Source organism: Chinchilla lanigera, unplaced genomic scaffold (assembly GCF_000276665.1).
Source record: "Chinchilla lanigera isolate Chin_1 unplaced genomic scaffold, ChiLan1.0 scaffold00054, whole genome shotgun sequence".
NCBI lineage: Eukaryota > Metazoa > Chordata > Mammalia > Rodentia > Chinchillidae > Chinchilla > Chinchilla lanigera.
Genome location: NW_004955455.1, coordinates 4,129,783 through 4,148,786, shown reverse-complemented (window position 1 = coordinate 4,148,786; position 19,004 = coordinate 4,129,783). Strand labels below are relative to the sequence as shown.

Sequence of the window (19,004 nt, the reverse complement as noted above, 5' to 3'; positions counted from 1 at the left end):
AAAAAGAGAGAGAGAGCTCTTGCAATTTAAAAATAAACAAAACAACATTTTTAAATGGGTAAAATATTTGAACAGACACTTATCAAAGAAGATATACAAATAAACACATGAAAACATAATTTTCATTAGTCATCTGAACAATATAAATAAAAACCATGAAGACATACCACTTCAGAGCAGTGGTAACAAATCTATAGCACACATGCCACAGCCAGTTGTCTGCTATCACTGAAAGTTCTAAAAGGTTCACCATCACTGCTATAGACCCACCAGAATAAAGTTCATAAAGGCTGATGATACTTAGCTGGGTGTGATGGTGCACCCCTGGCATCCTAGCACTCAGGAGGCTGAGGCAGGAAGATTCATCATGAGTTCAAGGCCAGCCTGGGCTACATAGTAAGTTCAAAGCCAGCCTCAACTACATATAGTAGTGTCCTCCTTTTTTGAGACAGGGTCTCAAAAAAACCAAAAAGTAAAAAAAAAATTTTAAATAAAGGCTGACAATTCCAACTGTTATCAAAAATGTAAAGCACATGAAATTCTCATATGTTACTGGTACAAATGCAAAGTAAGTAATTTCTTATAAACATACACTTATACAGTCCTACAATATCCACTCCTAGGTATTTAACCAAAAGTAATGAAAACATATATCCATATAAAGACCTGTAAGCACTGGAAACTGTCTAAATATCCATCAACTAATAAACAGACAAACTGTGGACTATATCAGTGCATACTAGAGAAACATTTAATGTAAGATACATAAATATATAAGGATTTATAATGTAAACTTACAACAGCCACCTGTAGTGTCAGATGTAGAAGAGTACAAAAGGGCTGTCTGTACATTGAAGATCCCAAGGAGCCAGTCAAAGATCAAAAGCCTGGAGCTCACTGTAGAGTGCCATGTGAGTCACTATCAGGAAGCCAAAGGATCTATGCTGGAAGGCTGAAGGTCTGTGCTAGAAGCCTGTAGACAGACGTCCAAGGCAGGAGTTCCCCTGAAGAAACAGCAGTGAAAGTTCTTTCCCCTTTTTATTCCATACAGGCTACAAGTCTACTGGCTTGGGGCCACTCACACCCCGGGTGGGTTTTCTGTCTTCAGTAAATCCATTCAATTAACTATACAATCCACCCCTTGTCAACTTGAAAACCAGACACATTTCCTTAAACCATACTTAGTCTCCAGATACAGACAGGTTCATAATTACACCTAACGTAGTATAACTATCCCGAATAAAAAAGGAAGCATACTAATTCCTTCCCCAGAAGAAAAGGCAAATTTTCTCAGGGTGATGCTTATTCCTAACATTTCATAACTTGAACATTATAACGTAGGTTTAATAATACTTATGAATCAATTTTAAGGGCCAGGGATATAGCTCAGGGGCATAGCACCTGCCTGGCAAGCATGAGGTCCTGGGTTCAATTCCTGGTACCAAAACAACAAACAAAAAAAAGAACCAATTTTAAGTCTATCAACATTATATTTTATAGGAAGCATACGAGAAGAGAACTATTAAAATTGCAATCCTCATTTCTGTAACTGATCACAAGGTCATTGCCAGTATTTATAATGATCTTCTTCTACTACCCATTCTGTGTTCCCTTGGCCTTCTGCATTAGATCTGAACCAGTGTCTCGTAGTCTCCAAAATCTCTGATAATTTCCCTTCCCCCAGTGTAATGCCATAGGTCCTTTTGGAGAAGGATGTGAAAGGCTAACCATATAAATTTTTAGTAGCACACACAAGTATTTTCTCATGAGGACCCAGCCACTCCTTCATTCAAGGGGTTTTGGATCTGTAAAATGGTTCAAATCTGTGAACTGGTAGAGGGGCAATGATTCTCTGTTACTATGATTTGAGGTAGGTTTCTGTTCATTTGCCATTAGTTTGTTTTTTTTTTTTTGGTTTTGGTTTTGTTTTGTTTTTTGTTTTCGGTGGTACCGGGAATTGAACTCATGACTTCATGCTTGCAAGGTTAGTTTTTTGATTGTATAAATCTAGTGAAAGTTTTAGTAGGCTTCCTATCTATTTCACTTTAGGGAACACTGGTTAATCAGCCAACATGATAGGTCTACATGTATCAGATCATTCCAATCATTGTTCTGCTTCTGCTGTCCATTACAATAAGTATATGCACCTGTCTTTATCATGTGAGTGCTGCCAATAGACCCCTGCTACTCCAGGATCCAATTAAAACCCCTGCCATTAAATTTCCCAGTTGAGTAACTATAATCCCTGCACTAAGCTCTGGTATAAAGAGAAGGGCAATGACAGGACCCTTCAGAGATGCTACTCCTCCCCTCACAAATCTGTTTTTCCAGCTATTTGTGAAAGATACATTTTGTGGATCATCCTAGTGTAGAGGATTTGGTTTAATATGGAAAACCTACTCCACCATTCCCATTTCCCTGAGCCTTTGAAACTCCTCAATAACAGTAAACTGAGGATTACAGGGCATCTCTAACTTATTCACAGTAGGCCTTCTTTTGATCCATCCTTGTGCCAACCAGCCAAATATTGTAAACTATTAACACCTTTAACTCCATGAGTTGCAACATTAAATTCAAAATCTCTATTTAATGGCCCCATACAGACAAATTCAGCCTCATCCAGGTGCATGCCACCACTATCCTACACTCATGATCCATTCCACACTTGCTCATCAGGCCTCTGCTTATAAGAGTTAGGAAACTCAAGAAGATCTTTGGAAAAATGGCAGACCTCTTCATGGGTCACACTCTGTACCTCACTTTTAGGAACCTTCTGCAATTTGAGGGTCACTATAGGCCTAGAAGCAAAAATGAGTGGTGATGAGGTTCCTGAGGAGAGTATGCATCATTATGCTTGGTCAACACAGGATTAATTTCCTCAGGAATAGGACAGGCCAACACCACAGGGGGTGGGGGTTGAAATGCGTCCATCACTATCAGTAGGGAAATGTCTTCCTCTGGTAAAATAACCTCATTAGAGTCTAGGAGCTCAATATCCCCAGCCTGGTCAGGATCTTCCTAAACATCTCCATCCCAATTTACAGGATACCACTCTTTTCTGATCAGAGCCCTCTCCTTTACTTCAGAAACCATTCAAAGCTGAGCGTTACATTTAAATTTACACTGTATTTCAGCCAATCAAGTTATAAGGGCTTCTGTTTGGGTTTCTGAAATCTCAGCACTTTGGATAAAGGAGAGGATTCTCTTTCAGGACACACTTAGAAACTTTTAAATTTTTTATGCATGTCTGGAGCTGAGAATTTGCCCCTTTGAGCTCCTTACTTCCCTATATTATCTGTCTTCATACTAAGAAGACTTTAGATTTTTAATGCCTGCTTTGAGCTCATTATTTTCTTCCATCACCTTGTCCAGAGATGCTAAGAGCAACCATTCAGTACCATCATATTTCCCACTCTGCCAAAAATATTCAAAAGTAGCATATATGGAGTCAGTAAATTCCTTGCATCTCACCCATGATGAATTAATCAAATGGATCTACATTGTGGATCATTTTAAAAAATTCACACCACAGACTGTCAGTACTCTACACATTATCAGGAGAGACGATGGCATGTTTAGGTCTCATCAAATTAAAAACCCAATTCTAGGAACCACTAAAGCCACTACAGAATTTCATCTCTACAATTCCATTTCTCTAGAGACACTCCCAGTACCAAAATCTGTACCATTCAGTGCTCATTAGAGAATAGATTTAATATAAGATACATAAACATACAAGGATTTACAAGGTAGGCTGACAACAGCCACCTGTGGAGTTAGAAGTGCCAACCCCTTGTATCAATCAGTATTACTAGTAGAAACAGTACAAAATTGGCCAGGCCTGGTATACATGTTCACCCCGCCAGAAAGTAAGAGTGGGAATCCTTGTTGAATAAACTGAAAGCAATGCTTTGTCACTATATATGCTAACTTATTTTGACATCATGAATTAAATACGAAGATCTCAAAAAACAAAAAGTTTCATGAATATATTAGTACTACAACTATTGGGATGAGATGCCTAAATGTTCCCCCCAAAAAAATCTGGTTTAAGGATACAATCTAGGACATAGGAATAATCCTACTAAATGAACAACAAAAAAAATGTAAATCTAACCCCTTGCACTAAATGACTGGCTTATGCATAATTAAAGTACTATTACAGGAAGAAAAAGGAAGAGTAAAAATCATTTTAATGAACTTATATATTCTAGTTTAGCAAGAAATAGGGCAATCTCATTTTTAAAACTTATTCAGTAGCGGCACAAACCTTATTCAGTAGCATAAGATTCCTACTGTTGGTGATCATCACAACAGCAATGGCTAAACCTCAAGGAGCTAAATCTGTTTAGAAAAAAGCTTCACTTTTCAAGAGGTTTGGTAAGTGGAAAGGAATCCAAAATTTCCTAGTGTATCTAGGTTCTAAATATTTTGTCTGCAGGAAAGTGTTTCCAAATAATTCAGTGTTAAATAGAACTCAGTATCCTCAATTCTTTGATCCACCACTCAATTTAACTGCTGCAGTTTGCTATCAACTAGTTTTTCTTTCCAATACTTACAGTTGCATGCAAACTGTTTTGTGCACTGGGCGCAGTGATGCATGACTGTAACCCCAGCTCTCAGGGAGAAACTGAGGCAGGAGGATCACTGCGACTTCAAGGCCAGCCCGGGCTACACAGTGAACTCAAGACTGGCCTGAACTACACAGTGAGACCCTGTCTCAAAACAAAACAAAAAACAAAACAAACTGTTTTGTGCTACATACCTGAACTAGATTCAGCTGTACATTCAGAATTCAATTCAAGCAATGACCTATATGAACAAGTATGTAAGTACCTGTAAGATATTTAAAAAAAAAAAAAAGCACCGCATTTACTACTTATCCTGCAAGTTCAAGTTACGGCAATAAAGGATACTCTATTTTTAACAAGCAGAATTTTATAATTATTTATGGTAAAGAAATAAAAGTTGGTATTATTATTGCTTAATATAAAGTTTTGTTAAGATTCTGAATCACACTGTTCACCAAAAACGTACAAAAGTGAAGGGCTGCAAAAGTGTAGGCAAGAAGTCAAGGTTCTTGCTTATAATAATTGTAATCACCAAAACACACAGAACATTCTTCCAGGTGCTGCACCATTTAATAATCATTTAATCTTACAATAATTCTGCAAAGTAGGTAATATTATCCTCACTTTCGAAAAAAATTAAAATGTAGAGAGGTAACTTGCCCAAGTCATAAAGCTAGCTAATAATTTACAGATGCTAGTTTAAAGCATGTAAGAAATTAAATAGGAATAGCACATATGAGGCCAATTCAAAACAAAAGGACTGGGGAAGTGAGAGGGGAGCAAAGCACTCTGTCTCGAAAAGCTAAAAAACAGAAATTAAGAGAAAGTAGTTTATTTTCTCTCTCTCTGTCTCTCTCAGCACAATGAAACAAGGTCCCTATTACTAAAGGAAACAACAGTTTGTACTCTCAAAGTATTCAAATATAACAGAAAGTAACATCTCCCTCCTACTCACCACCCACCCCTCTGTACTGGGGAACTGAACCCTGGGGTGGTTTGCCACTAAGCTACAAGAACAGTCTTTATTTTTTATTTTATGACAGGGTCTCAGTAAGTTGCCCAGGTAGGACCTGAACTTGTGATTCTCCTGCCTGAGTCTCCTGCAATGCTGGGATTACAGGTGTACAGCACCACATCCAGTTTGAAAAAATAGCATATACCTTAAAAAAAAACACTTTAGCCAGCATTAGTGGCACATGCCTATAATCCCAGAACTCAGGAAGCTGAGGCAGGAGTACCACTGCGAGTTTGAGACTAGCCCGGACCACAAAGTGAGCTCAAGGGCAGCCTAAACTGCATAGCAAGACCCTATCTCAAAAAGACAAAAAAAAGCACATTAACTTTTCAAAAGTCCATGCTAGAGAAAACAACTGAAAGCCAACTTTCTATTTTTAAATATTATGCTTGAGAGAAGACAGCAAATAGCTACATTATATTCTATAGTAAATCATGTAAACAGCCACATTATATTCTATATTATATTGTACAGTAAATCATGTTTAAATTTTATTGAGAAACACAAAGTTCAATAATCAAAATGAGCTGGGCATGGTGGCACATGCCTGTAATCCCAGCATTGGAGGAGACTCAATGCTTAGGAGTTTTCTTTTCTCTGGGACAATTAATTTTTCCAGTGCTGGGGATCAAACCCAGAGCCTCTCATATGCAAGGTAGGTGCTCTACCACTGAGCTACATTCCCAATACCCTCTCCCAGACAATTCTGAACATGAAAAAGGCATATTCCTGTCATCTCCACTCATGGACAAGAGTTAAGTGATCTTTGGTAGTCATCATAAGATTAGCTGGCCACCTAAAAAAACTTACAAGGCTGAAACTAGATTTTTTAATGGTGCTGCAATTACTCTAGTCCATAGAAACTACTGGAGTCAATTTCTATTTCACATTACTGAAGCAAGTTCACTTTATTTTTAATTCTAAAACGTGCAAATGCTAAAGGCAAAGGGCCTGTTCGTTCCTCAAAACTGAACTGATACTGGTCTTGCTTTGGTTTCTTCTGGTCTGTTGAAGTAGGAAACAGAAGCACAGTGTCTGACATGAACATGATACTTGTGCTTACTACTGAGCTAAGTATATTCCCTTAGCTCTAGAAAACTGATCCGCATTGAGTTTCCTGAGTTAACCCTTAGTCATTACAAGGCTGGCTATTCTCATCCAGGCCCAGAAAAGCAAAAAGGCACTGTAGTTCCACAAGAGTCACCATCATTCTACATCTTCAATTTGTTTCCCAACCCAAATGTTACAAGATTGTTGGTGAAAAGAATCTCACTTGCATCCTACCATGGAAGTCCTTCCTACCTATGTAATATTACTCTCAAGGGATACAAGTAAGATCTCATCTTGATTTCTTGGCTGCATTTTCTGATGTAATCACAGCATGAAGCTTTGAAGTATGATCCGGAGATAGGTCATTCCCTTCAAAGTGTCTATCATTACTCCTTGGTGAGTCAGTTTCTGGACTACTGACAATGTGTTCTTTTGCTCAGCTTACCTTGAAACTGTATTTCTGTAGAATCTGAATGGTGGCCAAAACACTGCACTTCAAAAGACTCTCTCAAAGTATTTATGAAAGAAAGGATACAGATACATATCCAAGCAAGCCACTCATGATTTAGTAAAATATGAATGATACAAGAGAAAGAATGTTAAAACCATCAGGTTAAGATTCTCTTCTCAAAAAAAAAAAAAAAAACACAAATATGTTCTTTGCTAGTATCCAAAAACGTCCTTTAAATTTTCCTGATAATCTTCTTTAAAGTTTTACGTAAGTAAGGAAGGGCATGGAGGTGCATGCCTGTAATCCCAGCACTCAGGGGACTGAAGCAGAAGGACTGCTGTGAGTTTGAGGCCAGCCTGGGCTACAAAGTGAGTTCAAGGCCAGCGTGAAGTGCATAGTGAAACCCTGTCTCAAAAAACACCGAAGGGAAAAAAAAAAAAAAAGATTTTATGCAGAAGGGTACATTTCAAATTTTTTTATGCTCTTAAAGAGGAAAGAGTCATCTTAACATTTTTGTATGGGGTAAGACTATCACTGAAGGGTAAAAAATCTACTCTATTGTACCTTTTTAGAGGAATCTATTAAAAAATTGTGATTTCTGGTTTTGAGAAGGTAAAAGATGCCAGGAGCCAGGCATGGTGGTACATGCCTGTAATCCCAGCACTTGGTAGGCTGAGGCAAGAAGATTGCCATGAGTTGGCCAGCCTGGGCTACATAGTGAGTTCAAGGTTAGCCTGAAGTGAACTACATAGCAAGATCCTGTCTCAAAAAAGAAAAAATGCTGGAGACAGGGGAAGGGATCGGTATAGGGCAACTTAAGTAATTCTACAGAACAAGCATAGGAAAGGTCCTTGCCCTGAAAATAGTAATAGCTGACTAATGTATACTAAGTGAGATTAAATAAATATTTATGTGTGGTACTGATCCATAAAAAGACATCAAAGTTTTCTATAAACTTTAAAAACTGGCAGTGGAGCAGGGTGATTCTAGACTTTCAGAAGCTCAGAGTTTGTTTCAAGTTTATCAGTAAATGGATGCAATAATGACTGGGGGGAAGCTAATATATGCAGTAATGGTTTTAAGAAACTTAACATGATTTAAAATATGCTTATGCAGTGTTTTAGTGCACAAATTTAAAATATGCACCAAAAACCTATAAAAGTTGCTTTTAATACTCAAAAGGGAAAAAACTACATATACATAAACAAGCAAATTCAAGAAACACTAAAAATATATAAAACATACAAATCAATACACTAATAGAAAAGACAACATGCTCCCTACAGTTAAATGCAAACAATTTAGAATGCTTGAGAGAATTCTAAACCAACGAATGCTCACACCAACGAAGTATTTTATTCAAACAGAAAGACTAGCTAGGCGTGGCATGTGCCTGCAACCCCAGCACTCAGCAGGACAGGGCAGGAGGATCGTTAGCTTCAAGGCCAGCCTGGGCTACAGAAGACCCTGTCTCAAAAAAAAAAAAAAAAAAAAAAAAAAAAAAAAACTATAGCACTGAATTTTATATTTTGAAAAGTTCTAAGTTTTTATATGTTAAAAAATTTAAAAATTTAAAAATTTAAAAAATTTAAAAAATAAAAAGAGTTATTATATACATGAGCCGGGGGTATAGCTCAGTGGTACAGTACCTGCTCAGCATGGTCAAGATCATGATTCAATGCCCAGGACCAAAAATAAAAGCTATAAGAACTCAAGAAGTATTCACATATCTATGAAATTTTAAGGAGATGGATCTCCCTTTTATTTATACTAAGCTAGGTGCTGATTTTATGTATTATTTTCTTCATAAACATTACAAGTGGAAAATGTGTAAGCTTCTTACAGCATTCCAATGTAACAAATACCTCTAAGACTATAAGTAACAGAGGGTAGACTTGATGTTATTTAAATTTTGGTACCATGTCAATTTTCCACATGTCATTTGTGATAGTGATTAAAGTTTACCTCTGGCACTTGTCCTCCTCAGCCCTGTTCTACAGCTCCAAGGGCCTAAAAGTCTAGTTGCCAGGACAAAATACCCAACAACTGAAACTTGAAGGGAGAGAGGTTTACTTTGGCTCATGTTTTTTTAGTTCATAATTGGCTGGCTCCAAGACAGGAAGGCATGGTGAAAGGGCCTGGGTGGAGCAGAGTTAAGGGAGGAACCAGGAAGGGTGATATACCCTCCCAAATCATGCCCACAATGACCCACCTCTTCCAACTAGGTAGCAAGTAACAGCAAGTCAGCTATAAACAGATGTAGCTTTGGGGGCCATTTTAGATCTAAACCATAACATTCTACCCCTGACCCCTAAAAGGCTCATTCATATTTCTGTATGCTAAATGCATGTAGTCCATCTCTAAGAGCTGCCAAAGCCTTAACTGTCCCAGCACTGCTGAAAAGTACAGGTCCAAAGTCTCCTCTGAGACTTGAGGCAAATTCTTAGCTGTGAGCTCCTGTAAAAAAAATTAAAAAGAAGCCAGACCCTGTCTCAAAAAACAAATCAAACCAAAAAAAATCACCAAGAAAGAAAGTTAATGCCTCAGAGAATACCTCTGTTCACAAACAATTCAGTTTTCAAACAAAAGTATTTGACAAAATTTTACTTCTGTTCACAAACTCCACATTATGGACAACCACAACCACAGCCATTTTCCCCACACAAGCACAAACTCAGCAATCTTCCCCAAAATCATAAAACAAATTAAGTTCATGAATCAAGGTACACTGTACTACCAGCATAAAACAAAATAGGATAAACATTCTCATTCCAAAAGAGATCTCCAAAAGGCTTGGGCAGCCCAGCCCTGTGGCACTGCCAGTGGTTGTAGCCCTCCCTTGTGCTTGCTTTCTGAGCTGAGTTTGATCACTTCTTGACACTTTCTTCAGTCGGTCCACACTCCCAGCCTCTCCAACTTTCTGAGTCCCCCGCACTTTTGGATTCACTCTCACAGCCTCACACACTGTCCTCTCAGGGGCACACTGCCTGGCCTTCTACGCCTTCTTCTGAAATTTAGGTAGAAGCCTCTTTGACCCCACAATTCTTGCGTTCTGCTTCCCTGTACCAAAATCATGCCTTTTGTATCATGGCTGCAAAGGCTTCCTGAATACCTAGATAGCTAAGCACTATGAAGGAATCCCAAAGAACCAATTCCCTAAGTGACACGCTAGGGACCTCTCAAGTAGGGTGTCCTAGAGCTGTATTCACAAAGCAAAGTCTTTTATTTTGGACCTTTTAGCACGGGGTCTTGTGGATTGTTTTGTTTTGTTTTTTAGGGGTTTCATGGGGGAGTAACTCAGGGTCTCTCGATGTAGTCCAAGCTGGCCTTGAGTTCACCACTATATAGCCCAGGCTTTGCTCCTACTCCAGACAGTCCCCCTGTCTCAGCTGGCATGCTAAGACTACAGGTGTGCACCATCACAGAGCTAGACTGTTTGTTTTGAGACAGCAACTCTATAGTTCAGGTTGGCCTTGAACTCATGGATACCCTCCTGCCTCAGCCTCTCAAGTACTGGGAGTATAAGTGTGCAATCTCAGCCTCCTGCAAAGTCTTAGGACATTAGCAAGATCCAGACAAATTTTCTATCAGAGCATAACATAAATGCCCTAGCTTAACTGCCAATGGTGCAAGCCTCTAATTCCAACATTCTGAGAAGTAGAGGAAGGAGGTTCATAAGTTCAATTCCCACCTAGGCAACTCAAACCCTGTCTCGAAATAAACTATTTTAAAAAGGGACAGAGATGAAACTCAGTGCAAAGGCCCTGGCTTCAATACCCAGTACTCCCCAAACAATAACAAAAGAAATTACTGACATCCAAAACATGGATAAACCTCAAACTGCATTGTTAAGTAAAAGACAGAAGTCTCCATATTCATATTTACAACAGCATAACCCACAACAGTTATTTCATGGAAGCAGCCTAAATGCTCATCAACAGATGAATAAATAAAGGAAATGTGGTATATACTATACACAATGGAGTACTACTCAGCCATTAAGAATAAATGTGAGTCATTTGTACAAAAATGGGTGACTCTTGAGATCATAAAGCCAGGTGAAATAGAGCAAAATATCCATGTTAAGCAACAGGGAAATAGACTCTGTAGACAGAGGAAAGGGATTGGTAAGGGGCAGGCAAAGACAGTAAACATGTTCAAGAGGAGCACACAGGAAGAGTAAAAATGATCAAGATGATAAATACATGTATCAAATCCCCAAGCTGAATGCAAACACTATGTATCATAAACATATACTAAAAAAAAAAATTTTTCAACACTGGTCTCAAAAGGCAACATACTACATGATTCCATTAATATGGAATTCTGAAACATAAAATAGTAAGAGATAACAGATTGCCAAAGACTGGGCTAACTAAAAGGGCCACAAGAAAGTTTTGAGATAGTAAGACTATTATTTGCCTTGACTGTAGTAGTGTTTAACAACTATATATTTTCAAAACTAGCTGCACTGTACTCAAAAAGGCTGTTTTACTTCCAGAAAGTCTTTAACCACAGAGAAGTGACAGAATCTTATTGCTGATACCATCACCAGATGTTGCTTAAAAAATCAAAGCAAGAACACTAAACTTGTCTGTTTCCAAGTTTGAAAATTCACATTAACATTTTGCCAGCTGGGCATGGTGGCACAATCTTATCTATAATCTCAGCACCCTGGAGGATGCAGCAGAAGGATCACTGCGAGTTAGAGGCTAGCCTGGGCTACACAGTGAGTTCAAGGCTAGCCTTCACTACAAAGTGAGACCTTGTCTCAAAAAAACAAAAACAAACACTTTGCCTAGAAACCTAAACAATATCTGTAAATAAATCACAAATTCCCTTAGGATCAAAAATGTATTTTTTAGGGGCTAGGGATTTAGCTCAGCAGCACAGCACCTGCCTGGCAAGTGCAAGGTTGTGAGTTCAATTCCTAGTACAGGAAGAAAAACAAAAACAAAACAAAAAAAAAAAGTATTTTTTAAACAAAAAAACTACTTACTGTTTATATCTTGGTAGTTTTAGAAGAAAATGACTTTAGTCAAGAGAAAATAAAACCTAAGTAATAAATATTAACATCAATCTTTCCCAGAATAATAATGGTCAAAGCATAAGAGGCTCCTCTGCCAATTTTTGTTCAAAAAACCAAATTTTTCACTTCAAAAAACCACCAAGAGATTACGGATTCTAGATCTTAAAATATATGCCTAAAATTCTTTGAGTGGTTTCACTTAACAAGGCAGTATAGCAAAATGCACTCAGACTCAGAATCTCAATTTATCCAGACCAGTTACCTCCTTTTGCCTCAATTTCCTCATCAGTAAAACTGGAATAACTGTGCCTAAATAATCCCAGACAAGTAAATGAGTTAATACATGTAAATCTATCAGGGTAGTGCCTGTCATTATCTGATATAAATAAATAATAACAATCACTAGCTGTGGCCTTAAACCATTTTTACTTTTATATAGCATACAGTTCTGTTCTCTAAGGTAGGTGACTTAAGCTTAATGGCATAAAGACAGTATCTAGTAATATTATACCGTATTCCTCAGATTTTACCTGCACTGCACCTAGTTTCTTAGGGGGGGAAAAAAATTTAAACATTATCCTTGTTATACAAGAAACTCTGAGGCCCAAATAAGTTATATAAATAGTCCAAAGAAAACAGTAATATGAAGGCAGACCCAACACAAGGATCGTGTTCTAAAAGTTCTTAGAACTTTCTTCTCTCCAAAATTTTTAGCCCTCCATCCACTCTATCCTTCCTGATAAAGAAACATGCATGATGTAACCCCCCCAAAAAATAACCCTCCAATTTAATCATTCTAAAAATTCATTAAGTTATGCATTTGTTTTATGCACAGCTGTGTATGTCTATTTTTACACCATTATAAAAAAGGTAAAATAGACTTTATCATTAAGTGTACTTCTGTATGGATATAAGTAGTGGAAGCTACAGTAAAAGCTGAAGGACAGCTGGGCATAATGGTGAATACTGTAATCCCAACACTTGAGAGGTTGAGGCAGGAGGACTGCTTCAAGTTAGAGGCCAGCCTGAGCTACAAAGTGAGCTTAAGGTCAGCCTGAACTACGTGGTGAGACTCTGTCTCAAAAAAAAAAAAAAAAAAAAAAAAAAAAAACACACTGGAGAGAGACAAATTTAGCTGATTGGGTTCTTGAACATTTGGCAAGGTCAGCATGGTATGACACACCTGTAATTTCAACTACTCAAGAAGCTGAGGCAGGAGGATCACTTTAGCCCAGGTGTTTAAGACCAGCCTAGGCAACATAAGCAAGACTCTGTTTCAAAAACAGAAATAGAAAAAAAAAGAAAAAAAAAAACTGTGAGAGAACAAAAGTTTTTAACTGAGGTACAGCATATATATCAAAAAAAAAAAAAAAAAGTAAGAAGGCACAGGTCCCAATGAGTCTCATAAACTAAATACAATCACAAAGTCAAGAAACCCGATCAAGACACAGAACATTAAAAAAAAAAGACACAGAACATTACTAGCACCCCTATAATCTCTCATTATTACGACCAATGACAATAATTATTCTGACTTCCATTCCCATGTTTTAATTTTGTTTGTTAAACTACAGAAATGGAATCATACAGTATGTTCTCTTCATTGGTTCTTTCTTATATACTTTTTTTCTTCTTGCAAATAAGATAAATGTAAGAAAAGTTCTAACAACACTATCAAAAACTCAAATTCAAACCATAAGTCACTCTGGAGGCAAACTATTTCTCAAGCAATGAAAAAAAATCCAAGACAGTAATTTATTTAAAGACAAGCAGCTGATAACTTCTCTCCCTCTGATAAAATTTCTAAGACAGAAATTTTGAGTCACTTTTTGTAGGAAAAAACAGACTCATAAATGTCTCAAGAACATTAATCTCTGATCAATAAAATTTGAATAGCTTTTTTTTTTTAAAGAAGAGACAAGGAAAAAAACGGTGCAACTCACAAAAAGATTTCAGACCACAAGCCTCTTAAAGCCATATTCTTACTCTGGGCATGGTGGTGCATGCTTGTAATTCCAGCACTCAGACAGCTGAGGCAGGAGGATCATTGCGAGTTCAAGGCCAGCCTGGGCTACAAAGTGAGCTCAAGGCCAGCCTGAACTGCATAGTGAGATCCTGTCTCAAAAAGACAATAAAAAAAAAAAAAAAGAAAAAAGCCATATTCTTTAACTTTGCCCCTACATGAAAGACTCAAAGCAAATCTAACAAGATGCTCAACAGCTATTAAATCAACACTTACTGAATCAGGCCTTAGTTTTGTTATTCTCCAGATTTTTTGAAATATTTAAATATTGCACACTTAAGAAAATGAACCAGGGATGTAAAATTTGGAGACAAGAAGCTAAGTTTTATAGACTTCTAAAATGGGTTTTTACAAGCCTGTAATTCTTTACTATAAAATTCCCAACTTAAAAAAAAACCTTAATACTAGTTCCTGCTTTTATTGCCTCAACTACTCCAACTTTAACCTTATTCTTTAAGAGAAAGTACAAGTAGATAATCACAAATATCTTAACACCTTTTGAATGTGTCAGCCATTGACACACATCAGCATTCAAGGCTACTATAAATACACAGTACACTAACAGCAAAAGCTGACAAACTCTAATCACTTAAACTCTTAAAGGATATACTACATAGAGCTGCCTAAATACTACCAGCTAAGATTATAAACTTAAAGAGTGACTCAGCTCCCACCTGCACAATAAAACCAAAACTCTGATGAGACTGTATTGTCTTAATAAAAATTGCCTAAATATCCTCCAACTCATATTACATGTACAGAATAGTTCTCACCTCTAAGTTGCAGGAACACCACTTGGTATTTGAAACACACACACACACACACACACACACACACACAAAACTACAGCATTTGCTTGAGTCCATACAGTAAATCGGCAGAACTAGAAGTTTAGGCTGCACCCTGTGTTGACAGCATGCAGAGAACCTGGTTTTTATGAGGTATTGCTCCTAATTCTCAATGAACTTCTTAGGCAGGAAAAAAAAATCCCCTAGTATTTGTGATCAAAACCCAGACTATCAAGGCCAGGCATGGTGGCATATGCCTGTAATCCCAGTAGGCTAAGGCAGGAGAATCCAGTGAGTTCCAGGCCAGCCTGTACTACATAATGAGTTCAAGGCATGGCTGAACTACATAGGAGACCCTGTCTCAAAAAAAAACCACAGACTGTCTTCATTCCAAGTAGAGCTTACAATGAGAAAGTTCAAATCAGCTTTCCTGCCCCATTCCTTCCATACCATTTCCTACAGCTGCCACTCTGCTTAGGAACTGAAGCCAGTTAACCACTCACTTTCCCAGTGGTAACTGTGACGTAAACCTTCATGAGACAATAAAAAATGAAAACTTTAGCCGGGCATGGTAGCACACACCTGTAATCCCAGCACGCATGAGGCTGAGGCATGAGGATCGCCATGAGTTCAAGGCTAGTCTGGGCTCTACAGCAAATTCAAGCCCAGTCTGAACTGCACAGCAAGACCGTGTCTCAAAATGAAAAACAAGTAGGGTAAGGTGGTACCCACATGTAGTCTCAGCACTCTGAGAGGCTGAGGCAGGAAGAAAACAAATTTAAGCCCAGCCTACGCAATTTAGCAAGACACTGTCTCAAATAAAAAATGGGGTGGGGAAGTAGCTAAGTGCAAAGACCCTCAGTTCAATCCCCAGTGAAAGGGCCAAGGATATAGTCAGTGGCACAAACACTTGCCTGGCAAGCACAAGGTCCTGCGTTCAATTCCCAGGACCCTAGGGAAAAAAAATCCCCAGTGAAAGAGAGGGAGGGAGGGAGGAAGGAAAAAGAAAGCAAGCAAGCAAGGACAGATGACTGCGGATGACAGTCCTCAGTATCACAACACCCACCCCCCAAAAAAGGAACAGGGAATGGGAAGGAATGAGACACGTAAGGGGAAGTCAGACTTTCTCCTTTTCACTCACCCTATGGCAAACTATGGAATCCATGTTTCAAGAACCGTTACACAGGAATAGTTCAGTGGTAGAGTACCTAAGCACTTGCCTGGCATAAACAAGGCCCTGGGTTCTATCCCTAGCACCATGATAAAAAAAAGAAAGAGAGAACCATTACATATGCAACCACCAGCTAAAGTATATTCTTTTTTTAAACAGCAGTCTACTATATAAACAATACATCCATATATTCATTTCTATAGTCTTGCGAGTACAAAGGACATACACAACAAACTAATTAACATTTTTTTGTACCCTTGAAAATACCGAGAAAGCAAAAGGGTATCTAAAAGATTAGTTTAAAATTAATGACCCCCTTGGGGCTGGGGATTTAGCTCAGCGGCACAGCGCCTGTCTGGCAAGTGCAAGGTCGTGAGTTCGATTCCCAGTACCAGGAAAAAAAAAAAAAACGAACTAAAATTAATGACCTCCGGAACTTAGGAGGCTGAGGCAAAAGGATCACAGTGAGTTAAGAGGCCAGCCTAGGCTACACAGTGAGTTCAAGCACAGCCTGAACTGCATAGCTGAGACTCTGACTCAAAAAAAAATTAAGTAAATTAAATTAAATTAATGACCTGTGGTGGACTGACAACTGGTGGTCAACTTGTACCCAGCTGAACTAAATCAGCATGGTGCTGGATGTGGAAGGCCCACCTGAAGATTGTTGCCAACAGCATAAAAAGAGAATGGAGAAGAAGAGGGGCTGTTAGGGGGCTGTTGGTTCTCCTGGAGGAGTCTGTCATGCTAGCTTTCCTGATATGCACTCAGCTGTTCTTACAGTCAGAGGAGCTCAGGATCTCACTGTCACTGAGAACAGCTGTGATACTTTTCAGGAGAGCTCTAGTCTTTACTTTGAGTGTTGCTTCCTGGCTCGAGTGCTGATCCCTCAGCCTGCTAGCACAGATCCTTCATCCCACTGGCACAGACTTTCTAGTTTCCGCCACTGACCTTTGGGCCTGCCCAGCACAAATCCATGAAACAGACTTGCATGAGGCATTGTCATGTGCTCTAGGTCTTCAACTAGACTCATGCAGAACATTGCCGTGGGGTCCAGGCTGGATTCTTTGGGTCTTTAGTGTGTGGACAGATTTTCTGCTCTCTCTTTGTATATGACTCTTTGGGCGACTATTATAAAATAATACTATAAATTATGTGTTCTGTATTGTTTTCCTTGCAAACCCTGACCACAACATGACCTCTTCTCACAAAACAAGAATTTCTCTGCACATAACATGAAGGAACAATTCTCTGTATATAACATAAAGGAACAGCATAGCAGGACCCTGTCTAAAAAAAAAAAGACAAAAAACAAACAAACATATAGGAACAATCTACAGGAAACTTAAGTGTTGGTTTTAAAACACTTAACTTATTTGCATGAGTAAATAAGAGTTTCAACAGTCCCTAAATACTGACAGCTTGTTTATTCTGTATCAGGGTATAACATGCTAGATAGTAAGGGAAAAAACAGCAATCAGCCCTTACTTTTATAGAGCTTAAATATGATGTCAAATCCTAGACAGGTGGTCTAAGCAAGTCACAACACCCCTGATAAAGGATGGCCTCAAATGCTTGCAGGGCTCTAAGAAGATCTATATGAAAGTATCTTATAAATCATGCTACCTAAGGAAAAAGGGGATACCCAACCTTTTGCCCAAAGCACTAAATACATATATTATATGCCATCTTCAATATAAAGTATTTTATTTAATTTGACAAAAAATAACCACTCAAAAAAAAAAAAATAATAACCACTGCAGTTGCCTAATATGAACCTTTTTTTTGAGACAAGGTCTCACTATGTTGTTCAAGCTGGCCTTGAACTCACTACAAGGCTTAGACTGGCCTCGAACTCAAGGCAATCCTCCTGCTTCAGCCTCCTAAGTGCTGGGACTATAGGTGTGCAGTAGCACACCCAGCTATAATCTCTTTTCACAATCTCCAAAGATTTCAATATTATCTTTCTCTGACAATGACCCATACAAATAATTGAAAATAAGTTCCCCATGATAGGGAGAGACTCATTTTTCTGTTACCAAAAACCTGTTTCCTGATTTCGTAACTTATGGGGGAAGGGGTACAAGTCAAAAGTGACTTATATAGGGGCTGGGGATTTAGCTCAGCGGCAAAGCGCCTGCCTTGCAAGCGCAAGGTCGTGAGTTCGGTTCCCGGTACCGGAGGAAAAAAAAAAAAAAAGTGACTTATACAAACTTAAGAAGTTAAGAAGTTACCTTTTAATCTAAGATTCATCATGGAAAGTTTCAGCCCAAAAAAACATTTTTAAAGTATTATAAACTCAGGCTCTTCCAAATGGAATTACAGTAACAGGTTAATTCTGGTACTTTGTAAGCAAAGGAAAGCAAGCAGCAATTAATCATCCATTCACCCAGTCTCTAAAACCTAAGATTTTAAAAAACAGGGGTGTATTAGCCAAGTATGATGGCACATGCCTGTAATCGCAGCACTTCAGGAGGCTGAAGTGGAAAGACTGCCAAACTAAAGCCCAACCTGGGCAACTTAGCAAGACTGTCTCAAAAGAAACGACAGGGGGCGGATATTATAACCACACTGCATTCCATAAAGCATAATTTTCCAAAGTATACTCTATATATGTAAGAGAAATAGACTATTTATACTGTTTTCTATTCTATGATTTGTCCTTTTCAAATTCAGCTATCTCAAGGTAGACCAAAAACATTAAATTTATGATTTAATTGTACATCTGCCCTTACTGCCCTTATTGCTCTTATGTAACTCTCATAAGAGCATGGGACACTTTAAAAACTATCATTATCTGCCAGGCATGGTGGCACACACCTGCCACCCAGCATTCAGGAGGCTGAGGCACGAGGACTAACATCCATGAGTTCCAGACCAGCCCTACTACATAAGCAAATTCAAGAATA

General features: G+C 38.4%; 1 protein-coding gene across 11 annotated transcripts in view; it reads right to left on the bottom strand.

Annotated features, from left to right (window-relative positions):
• LOC102012925 (myotubularin-related protein 3) overlaps positions 1-19,004 on the bottom strand; it is a 143,922-nt gene that overhangs the window by 115,849 nt on the left and 9,069 nt on the right. For 2 of the 11 annotated variants that reach the window (XM_005396231.2, XM_005396229.2), the window contains exon 2: positions 799-1,004. The exons of the other annotated variants lie outside the window; for them this stretch is intronic. The gene's annotated coding sequence lies outside the window, so the exon portion shown is untranslated. The remainder of the gene's footprint in view (positions 1-798; positions 1,005-19,004) is intronic. 11 annotated transcript variants of the gene reach the window in all.